The sequence below is a fragment of the Dipodomys spectabilis genome, unplaced genomic scaffold (assembly GCF_019054845.1).
Source record: "Dipodomys spectabilis isolate Male_0828 unplaced genomic scaffold, ASM1905484v1 ptg000001l, whole genome shotgun sequence".
Classification (NCBI taxonomy): Eukaryota; Metazoa; Chordata; class Mammalia; order Rodentia; family Heteromyidae; genus Dipodomys; species Dipodomys spectabilis.
In genome coordinates, this window is record NW_024870678.1 from 23,414,049 (window position 1) to 23,424,736 (window position 10,688).

The following is a 10,688-nucleotide window of genomic DNA, read 5'->3' on the forward strand; positions in this document are numbered from 1 at the left end:
CTCGTCCACGCCCAGACACGTAGCCCAGCCTTCTGGGCGTCCTGGAGCCTGAGGCTTCAGAACCCTCTCTGGAAGGCCAGTCCTGCCAGGGCTAAGACTTTGCTAGTGATCGTCGTGGTTTGAGCACACACCCAGGACCAGAATCGAATGGACTTGGGTCGGGAGAAAGCTTTGTAACAAGGAAATGTCCAGACACGATCCATCCAGTAGCCGCTCATTAAGATCTGCCGTCTCGCCTCTCTGACCACAACTATTATGAGGCTGCATTTCTCCTATTCCACTCCAGCCACTTTGGTCTTCTTGTCTTTACCATGGTGTCCAAATAGGCCTGTGGCTACCTCACCTGCTTCAATTCTCTGCCTAACGTGTGGTCATTTGCAAAACACTGAAATTGCAAGCTAGTCTCCCTCCTCTTGACCAGACTGTATTATCATAGTATTTCTTCATGGTGCTTTTTACAACCTACTCTATAATACTCTCACACACAGATTTTATTTTCTTTCTATTCTGGAATGTAAACCCCATGGTGCTGAAATCTTTGCTGGCGATCAATTAGTATTTGTTGAATGAAAGAATGTACTATTCCAGTATTTCCAAACCAGCTTTTACATAGAAAAAGCATCCTGTAAAGGCATCCTGTACAAGTAAAAAGAATTATCAGCTAGATAATCTAATATTACTAAATCTCTTAGCTCAATACTTATCAAACTTTACTGTCCATGGGAACCCTGGGGATCTTCTGAAAAATCAGATTCAGATTCAGTACCTCTGATTCAAGGTGGAGTTTGACATGCTGCCTTCTTCTGACAAAACATTCAAGAAGAGCCAGTGCCCTTGGGTTGGGTGCATTGACACCTACTTTGAGTAGGAAGACGTAATTTAGTTGAAGGAGGACTATTTCCTTTGATTTTTTTTTTATGATGTCTACCTATAAGAGGCACCTTCTAGCCATTGCAGAGTTGTAAGGATAAATAACTGACCTTAGGGGTCTAGAACTGATCATAATATTTGCAGTATAATCTGGAGTGAAGATTAAGTTGCCCAGCAACTTTTTAAATCTCTGTTGAGATTAAAACCCCATGAAAAGTAGGGACAGGAAGCAAGACAGAGGAACAAGTTCTCTGTGATGCCATGCCAACAAAGGCTTCATTTCAACCAATGCAATGGGAGCTCTAAGCTAAGATGGCCTTGTGGCAGTGTCCTGAGTGGGAGTAAGGGTTTAGCCCACAAGCTCCAGTGTTGAATGGATGTGATTTTTGGGTTCCTATGACTTCAGCTGAAGCGTTTTCCCAAAGAAAGCTGACAATTGAGAGTATTAACAGCACTCCTACTTACAGGGAAGGATAGGATTCTGTCTTCTATTCCTAAAGAATAATTTGGGCACATACTGCTGATCTGTGTATGGTATATATGTGCACACCGGAGGGAAACCAGGAGGATGACACAGAATTAGAGGGAATCAGGGAAAAACATACAACAGCAGGACCCATCAACTGCACTGGATATTGACCAAAATGAACTAACTAAGCAACTCAATGGCAGTGGTGGGAGGGAGGGAGCAAGTGGGAAAGAGTGAACAGCTGATGCTATGCAAAACAAAAGAAATGTACATACCACCCAATGTGGAAGAAATAACTGTATTGCAAAGCTCATAGAACTCATAAATGTTATAGACCATGATAGACAATTTGTCCTATGAAAGTTAGAACGTGCTTGAGACTTTAACTAAGCTTCACTATCCCATAATACTGTGAAATTTGGGAAATTATGTAACCACTTAATAGAAAATTTGAAAAAATATAATTTGGGCAAAGTTTAACAATCACAGCATCTATTGTGGAAGCAAATATGCAATGTGCTAGCTTTCTCAATAGATTTCCCATATCTGATGGCTGGACAATATCCAAGTACATGTTGGTCCCATGATAGCCTTTGGTGAGTTTTTAAAACTATGAAAACAAATTTGTGTGGTCATTCTAAAGCCAAATACTCACGGAAATGCTGCTCAGGATCATATTTTGAAAGCCACACTCAATACGGCTTAAGGGAATGAACAGGCCAAATAAAAATAAATGAAGAAATGAAAAATACAATGCGATCGGTGAGAACTGAACATGTGGCCCACACTGTTTGGGCTCTGGCACCATGCATTTCCTTCCCCTGTTCTCCAGAGCAGAAGGTCAGCCAGCTTCCCTTTCAAGGAGACACTTTGAAATTTTTTCAGTGAAAACATATAGTTCTGCATTCTCTTGATCATTCTATAAATTATAGCCAATGCTCTACTTTTGTTGTAGCTCTTATTACCATCTGGATTTCATGGAATGTGTATGTGTGTGGGGGGGGTGGTATTTGTGTATATATAATATGTTTTGTACAAGTAATTACTGAAATCATCTAATCCTTGCTGAGGACAGCAGTAAGATTATAGGAGCATGAAAGGGACCTGATCTGAGATTTTTATGCATATACAAATATATATACATGTAAATACATGTATCTGGACATAGACACAAGTAATATTTATTTCACTTGCTAGAAAATAAAGTTTGTGTTTTCTTCACTGTCATATGCCCTCTACTCAGACAAGTGTGTGCCATTCTCATTAATATTTTCCTGATGAACATATGAATGAATAAGATAACCAGTTGTTTAAGGATACAGGTGGACCTGTTGCAACAATGAGAAGTACAAGTTGTCATGTCCAAAACGAACTTTACAATGTTGGTGGGGGGGGGGAGCTGGGGGGAGGGAGGAAGGAGAAGGATTGGGATTAGGGGGGGAGGGGGGAGGCTGGGAAGGGATGTGAAGGATAAACAAAGGAGGAGGCTGCAATGCTTGGTAAGAAATGTACACATTATCCTGCCCATGTAACTGTAACTCCTCTGTACAGTATGTTCACAAATAAAATTAAATTAAATTTAAAAAAAAAAAAAAAAAAAAAAAATAAGCTCATGAAGTGAGGTGGAATGGAAGCAAGTAGAGCTAAATGCATGATTGATTAAGCTATAATTGGGTCCCTGGGGAGAGTTTATCCATTCTTATCTTCTTAGCTGCCAGGCTGACACCTGATGATGTCTGACAAAGCGCTGGCTTAGTGACAATTGTCTCAATACAGCGAAGTCCTAGGATACAGCTCTGCCTAGGGTAGATGGCACATGCTGCATGGCACAATGGCAGACATGGTTCACTGTGGACTGCCAACACCTTTTCTCACCTTCTCTCTCACTGTTTTCTCACTGAAGAGGCTTGATGCTACTGTTCCAACCTTTGTGACAGCTAAGTGTGTTCATATGATATAGTTTTGATTAATGCTGCAGAAACAAAAGTTACGTGTGTGTAGACGGGGAGTTTGAAGCACTTACGGGAGAAATCTTTCATCTCATACAATGAACAGATGCTTTAGGAGGCCTTGCAGGTCTTGACCTTTTTCCTATTTCCTACTTTGAATGTAGACACAGTAATGTCTAACTCTGCAGTGGCCATCTTGCAGCCACAAGCTGATACATAAAATTGGAAGAATTGGAAGGTTAAGCTTGAGTCAGCAATATCAGCCTTGAGCTACAGAACCAGTGTCAGTGCCTGTGGTCTCTTCCTATGGGAGAAATAAACCAGACCCTATTCATTTTGAACTACTGTTAATTGGATTTTCTGTTAATTGTGCTGACATTTTTCTCTCACTTAATGGTAGATGACCCTAAGTCCTCATTCAGAGAGCTAAAATAGAAACCACAGTGGAGAAGAGAATGGCTGGGAGAGAAGGTAGAAAAGAAGAGGCCACCCACTCAAGCAGAGAAGCTAGAAACTAAAATAGTCTTGCCAAGGGGTGCGGATAGGGCCTGCCGAGGTCTTGCAGCTGCAGTAGTGGCTGGAGTTTGGTGGAACTGAGCAGGACTCCCTCCCCCATCTGGGGTCCCTGGGGACTCTGGGGACAAGCACATTGTTGCCTTTTCTTCTCTGACTTTGCTATACATTTTTACCACATCCCTTGTCAGTAAAATCTATCAGAATATCTCTGTGACTGGCAACTACAAGAGCCCACTAACTTTGTGTGTGGTCTATCTCAAAAAAGGATAGCTTCCTTATTCTGATTTCTCAACATCACACTCAACCCTAGACTGAGAAAATAAATGTTAGGAAGATCTGAGCACCCTGAAGAAGTGTGCCAAGTATGTCTCCATGCCTGATTACTTTCTCTTTGAGTGTGTCTTCCTCTCCAGATTACACACCAGAAAGGGAAGTCACCGTTCTAGTGGCCCATGCCCTTTCTCTGCTTCTGGACACCCAAAACCCTCCTATTTTAAGAATATCTAGAACTTCCCATTTGCAAGGGTTCAGCTTAGTTCTTTCCACTCTGAACTTTTTGTGTTTGTTTGATTTGAGACAGGGTCTCACTATGGAGTAGCCTAGGCTGGCCTCAACTTTCTGATATTCCTATCTCTGCTCCTGTGTGCTGGGACTAGAGGGGGGCACCACTGCTGCTGGCTCTACTCTGATTTTTGTCAACATTTAGGCAAAACAATTCTGTGTTCTGTCAGCAGATATGCATAGGTGGTCCCGAGAATGATGGTTAAACAAGTTAACTTATTGCTGTATTTGATAATCATTTGGGAATTAACACTCCAAAGATATAATTTGAGACAAAAACAGTTCTTAACTAGCAAAAGAATAGATTCCCAATAATAACGTTGGAGGTCTGGATAGAAAAGTAGGAAATGCTATATTTTACCTTTGGCAAAGAGGTTTTATGGGAGCCTGTCAAATCATGACATAATAATTCATTTTTCAAAAGGCCAAGCATAGCTTACACACTAGTTACCACAAACTAGCAGACTGGTGACTTGGTTTAGCTAAACGACATGTTGTGTTTGGCCAACAAACAATTTTATTTCCTTTGGTATTAGGCAAGTCATGAATTGCTATTAGGTGTTTAATGTCTGTACTTATTACTATTACTTTGAATGCCAATACCGAGCTTCTAACGCAAGTGGGATGTTTGTTATTTATGGCAAATATCCAGTTCTTAACTTAGAGATGGTATAATGAGAACCAGATATCATTGTATGTGTCTTGGTGTCTTCTGCAGGCAAGAACACCCAGCAAAATGAATCTGTGCATTTATATCCAAGACAAGAGGCCTTGTTCCTGCTGAGACATGAAGAAAAATGTTTTTTCCCCTCCCATAAACAAAGTCTCCTTAGGAGTACAAAGAATGTGTCGCCAGTGTGTGGAATATAAATAAATTTCTCTGTGGGAATCATAAGACCAAAGCCTCTAACCTTACATTCAGGAGATGACTCTACGGATTTGAGAATTCATGCCTCCTTGATGTGAAAATATACCTTTGGGGAGCTAAATCTTTCTGAATTCTCATTCATAATCATTCTTGACTTCTAGCCTTGCTCTTTCAGTTCAGATTCCCAAGTCTCCAACAAATTTGCTCAAAAACCTTAGTTGTGCTTAAAAAAAAAAAAGGATTATCTCTGTGACCCATAATTCCAAACTGAGTCACAGGCTTGCACCCCTCTTAGCCTACATTACATTCTGGGTTCATTTTTTGTGTTTTTTGTTTTGGGGAGTCATACTGAGAACTCAGGGCCTTGCCTTTGCCAAGCCTGCTCCACTTGACCTACACCCAATCTGTTTGCTTTTCTAAGTTTGTTTTTCAGATAGGGTCTCAGATTTTTCAAATGGAGTCTTGCCTCAGACCATGATCTTCCTATATCTCTGCCTCCTAATAGCACAGACCACAGGCATGCACTATCATACCCAGCCTGGACCACCATACCTGGCTGTTTGTCTTTGTGTTTTTGTTTGTTGGTCATGGGGTTTGAACTCAGTGCCTGGGTGCTGCCCCTGAGCTCTTTTGCTCAAGGCTTGCTAGTGCTATACCACTTTGAGCCACAACATGACTTCCAGTTTTATAGTGGTTAATTGGGGATGAGTCTCACAGATTTTCCTGCCCAAGCTGGATTTAAATCATGATCCTCAGTCTCAGCCTCCTGATTAGGTGTGAGGCACCTTCTGGCTTGTGTTTGAGATAGGATCTCATTATCATTTTGTTCAGGCTGGCCTCAAACTGTTTTCCTTCTATCTGCACCTCTTGAATAGCTGAGATTACAAGGATGTACAAGTACTGGCCCTCTTTGGTTCTGATTGTAGGCATTGGCCCCTGATAGTGTTTAGGATCTATCCCAACGTATATTACTTTGACTTTTAAGGAAACAGTAGAAGCAGAAAGAACTCTCTGACCTCCTGCCTTTCTCTCTCCAAGTAAACCACGAGATGATTCTCTGACTTTCCTCGGAAACAAATAATAATACATTCACTTCAGAAGTCTCTTCCTACTGTCTGGAGTTAAGGAATGTCCTCATACCTGAAAACTCAGGTACACAGAGCAGAATTTGAATGACAGGTCTTGCTAAGCTTAGTTTATTGCTAGTAGATTCCAGGCATACTGACAGTTGCACTTCCATCTCTATCTTCCTCAAACTTAACATGTAAAGTTATAGAATTCCCTTTTCCTGTGGGTGTTCCTTTCCTCATGAAGGCTCTGTACCATATAAAACTTACTTATTGAATAATGTGTACCCTTGTCTCTGACTAACCTGCCTTTTATTGTAGATGCCTTCACCATGAACCTAAAGAATGGGTAAAAAGAGACATCTCTGCTTTCTATACCTTTGAGTTGCAATATGTGTATGTACTAAAAAAATTTAGACCTATAAGAAGGAATTAAGATAAATTGAATTAATAATTATCCTAGGATTTTAAAGTCTAGCAATCAAATAAAAATTAAACAAATAATGTCTTATTACCCCCAATTCTGTTGATTATAGTTTACTTTGCTCACATGGAGACTTAGTGTCTGAGAACATGAATTTATATTATCACAGGAATCCTAGCTGTTTGTTAGGAGTGAGTAACAGTCTTTCTCCATCAGATATAGAGAACTCTAAGGCTGAGCTGTGAGAGCAGGAAAAGGTTAAGAGGTTGGAATACCACCTGGTCAGTACTCAGAAGGCTGAGAACTGGACCCTGGAAAGGTCAAAATAGGCAAGGCAAAATAAGTGTGTAAGTTACTGTTCACTGGATGATGTCTGAGTCACAGTGGTTTGAAGTTGTATGAAGCTTGAGACATTGGGAATAAAATGAATGCTTTATGTTACAGTTATGGATTTCAAAAAGTCCACTACTTCCTTCTCTTCCCTAACAATAAGGGAGTCAGTTATTACGAGGTACACAACCTATGCCTCATATTAATGATTGTAGCCACAAGATAGATTGATACCTTGTTATTTCTGCATCTACCTATAGCAACCTTCTCTGCACTGAAGTAAATAAATAGGCTTGCTTATGGGACCTTGGGCTCTCTGTGAACCTTGGACCCCCGGATCCCTGATCCCTCTATTTCCTCTGTCTTTGTTCTCATTTCTTTGGCTATGGTATCCCATTGTGCTGTCCCCAGTTGTGGTTAGCAACAATCAACTATTTTGCGAGACTGTCAACAAAGCTGAGGGTCCTCAAAGGTGGATCATATAAATTGAATACCCCTTTTATCATGGTGCAGTTATGTGGTCTTGGGTAAATTACTTAAGGTCTTTGTGTAGAGTGGAGGTAGAATAATCCTTTGAGGGTTAAATGAGATGCATATAAAGACTGTCCTATGCTTAACGAGCAGACAGATGAACATTAGTTATATGTATTATTTAGACTCTCCCTCCCGCAGTGTTTTAATGCAACATAGAAGAGAGAAGACAGAAAGAAAGAGATTTGTAAATTAAAAGCTATTCAGCTTTATTAATCTTGCACTAGAAGTTTGTAGCAACTCTGGTGAGAACACAGTAGAGAGATACCAATTCTATTCGGGGCATAGGGCGTGGTCAGTAAATTCTGTGCAGCAAGACTTTTGAACTTAACCTTGGAATAGGTTTCTAATCTCATGTTGGGCTCCTAGTGACTGCCTAATAGGTAGAAAAAACAGAGACATTTAACTATGTATTTCCTGTAGGCTAATAAGAAATCCAGTCATATCCCTGATACATTGGGGCTGACAGTCTTTTGAAATGACCTTGAACTCTGCTTGCACTTGGGATCCAGGAATACAGAAAGCAATATGAAGGATGATAGGGAAGAACACTGGCTTCAGAGATAAAGCCTGGAAGGGTGACCCACAGACTAGAAAAAAGACTGGATTGTTAGTGACGGCGAGTGTTTCTGGTAAAGGGTGAAGCAGAGCTGGCTTTCTGCTGACCAATCTTCATTTCCATCTCAAATGTCTGCATTTACATAATGTCTTACATAGTATAGATCACTGTTGGCTAACAGTGGAAGAGTCAAAATGTTAAGTGTGGGACTGACGAGAATTAGGTGGTAAACTTGGCCTTTGAGGAAGGTAAGCCATTTTTTTTCAGAAAGTGGAAAAAACAATCTGACCAAGCAGCATCTCCATTGCAAGTGTCCTCATTCCACGGATTACCAGGTAGATGACAGTACCCCCACAGAGGCTGGACGGGGTGTGTGGAAAGACTCTGCGCTCTTGTTTGATAGGATTGTTCAGACTCTCAAAACCTCTGCCAAGGGGTTGGTGTGTTGGACAGTGCTCCAATTCTGGTGACAAATAAGAATGTAAAATGAACAGGGAAGCCTTAAGTTTGAAGAACCAAGCAAAGTCCCCATAAGAATTCTGCAAACGCTGGGGCTCAGAAAACACAGCAATGCTAGGAACACAAAGCAGAAACCACAACGGAGGCATCAAGTTCACAGACAAACCCACTCACCACTCACCAATGAGGCTGAGAGACATTAGATAAGATGACCCTGAGAGACCCAGTGTGAAGAGTGAGCAGTCAGTGATTTATATAAACAAGCATGGTGGAAGTGGGGTTAGGTTGGGGTCTAGTTTACACAACCCCCTTTTTCCCTACTTCCCTTGGTCCTTCCTCTTCTTTAGCCTGACTTCCCTCGTGGTCACAAGGTGGATTGCAGAAGCAAGAGCCATGAGACTCCTCCTTCCCACTTTGATGGAGAGAGAAGGCATTTTCCATAAACTTCAAACAGACTATTTTTGATAAGTTTCTGTAGGCAGGCAATAAGAGGAAGCTTAGGCCTGAAGAACCATCATGGTGCCACTTACAGTGAGCAGTGGGGTCTGCTATACTTAGACACAGTGAGGACTATACAGTGAGAAAAGACTCCCAAGGATATAGCAAAAGCCAACCAAAATGTTCACAGGGTATCCAGAGTCTCTCCTAAGCATGGTTGGAAATAACAAGCAGGGAAGTCTATTAAATCACCAATTAAGTAGGGCATGGCAGTGCATACCTGTAGATTCCAGCACTTGGATGACTGAGGCAAAAGGATCCCAAGTTTGAGGCCAACCTAGGATTCCTATCAAGACTCTTCCCCTCCAACCCCACCAAAAATCACCATCTAAACTTGCAATGACATAGTAAGCATGATTATAGAAATAAGAATTTCTCCAGAGGAAGAGAATCAATTAAGATGTGTATATGCATGTAGGTATGCATCCATCCATCGATCCATTCATCTATCTTGATTCATTTTATGGACTTGTCTCACATGATTATAGTGGCTGGAAAGTCTCTCAACATCTGCAGGGCAGAACAGCAGGCTGAAGACTATGAGAAGGACGGGTGTTGTGGTTCAAATCTAAAGGTGGTCCTATTGGAGACCAGGGAATAGCTGCTGAAGTTGCATATCAAGGCTGAAGACCATCTGCTGGCAGATTTCCTCCTGTGTGGCTGAGGGCCACTTATCTCCTCTGAGTGAAGTGACCAAGGAGGTTGAGGCTGGCACAGAACCAGGTTTTTGGAGGCTTTGGCAGCGCTTGAGAAGCCTACATGGTTGAATTTATTCCTATAGTTTATGGAAGACAAAATGTTCTGAAAAGATAAATTAGCATCTGCTGAAGGAAGAGAAAATGGGTAGTTTTCACATATATCAAGGACACATTGCCTCAGGAAGATTGAACATATGAGATGGAAGGGAAAGTGAACTGTTGAAGATGTTGAGGAAGAGAAGGGAACTGAGTCCTTCTTAGCTGGAAATGGCTTTTTGTCTAACTGGGTGAACACAAAGACCAAGTCTTAATCTTGAAGCTATTCGGTGGCTGTCCCTAGCCTCATTGGAAACAGAGTCTGAGTTTGTCTTTTATATTTGCTTTAAAATGATCAAACTTGGTAGCTTTATTATAAAATGGTTATGACAGTGGTGATTACTTGAATATACATGTATATATATGTATATAAGTATGTATATGTATATATACATACATATATATAATGTTGGTGGTGGTGATCGTGGGGCTTTTGAACTCAGGGCCTGGCACTGTCCCTGAGCTTTTTTGCTCAAGGCTAGTGTTCTACCACATTGAGCCTCATCTCTTAGCTTCCTGAGTAGCTAGGATTACAGGTTTGAGCCACCAGGGCCTGGCACATGAATATATTTTTATGATTCTTTCAAGAAAAGGGCATGTAATTACATGAATCTTTAAGTGGTACAAATGATTCTTATAGCTCTGCCACAAAGAAGTTTGGGAGGTTTGATTTAGCACCTAGAAGTTGACATAGCCGCAGCCATTTCCTTTTTAGAAGGTGTTAAGTTTTAACCATTACTTTGTTGTCACTTCAAAAGATCTGTGTGCCCCCCCCCCACCTCTGTGGTTTGAG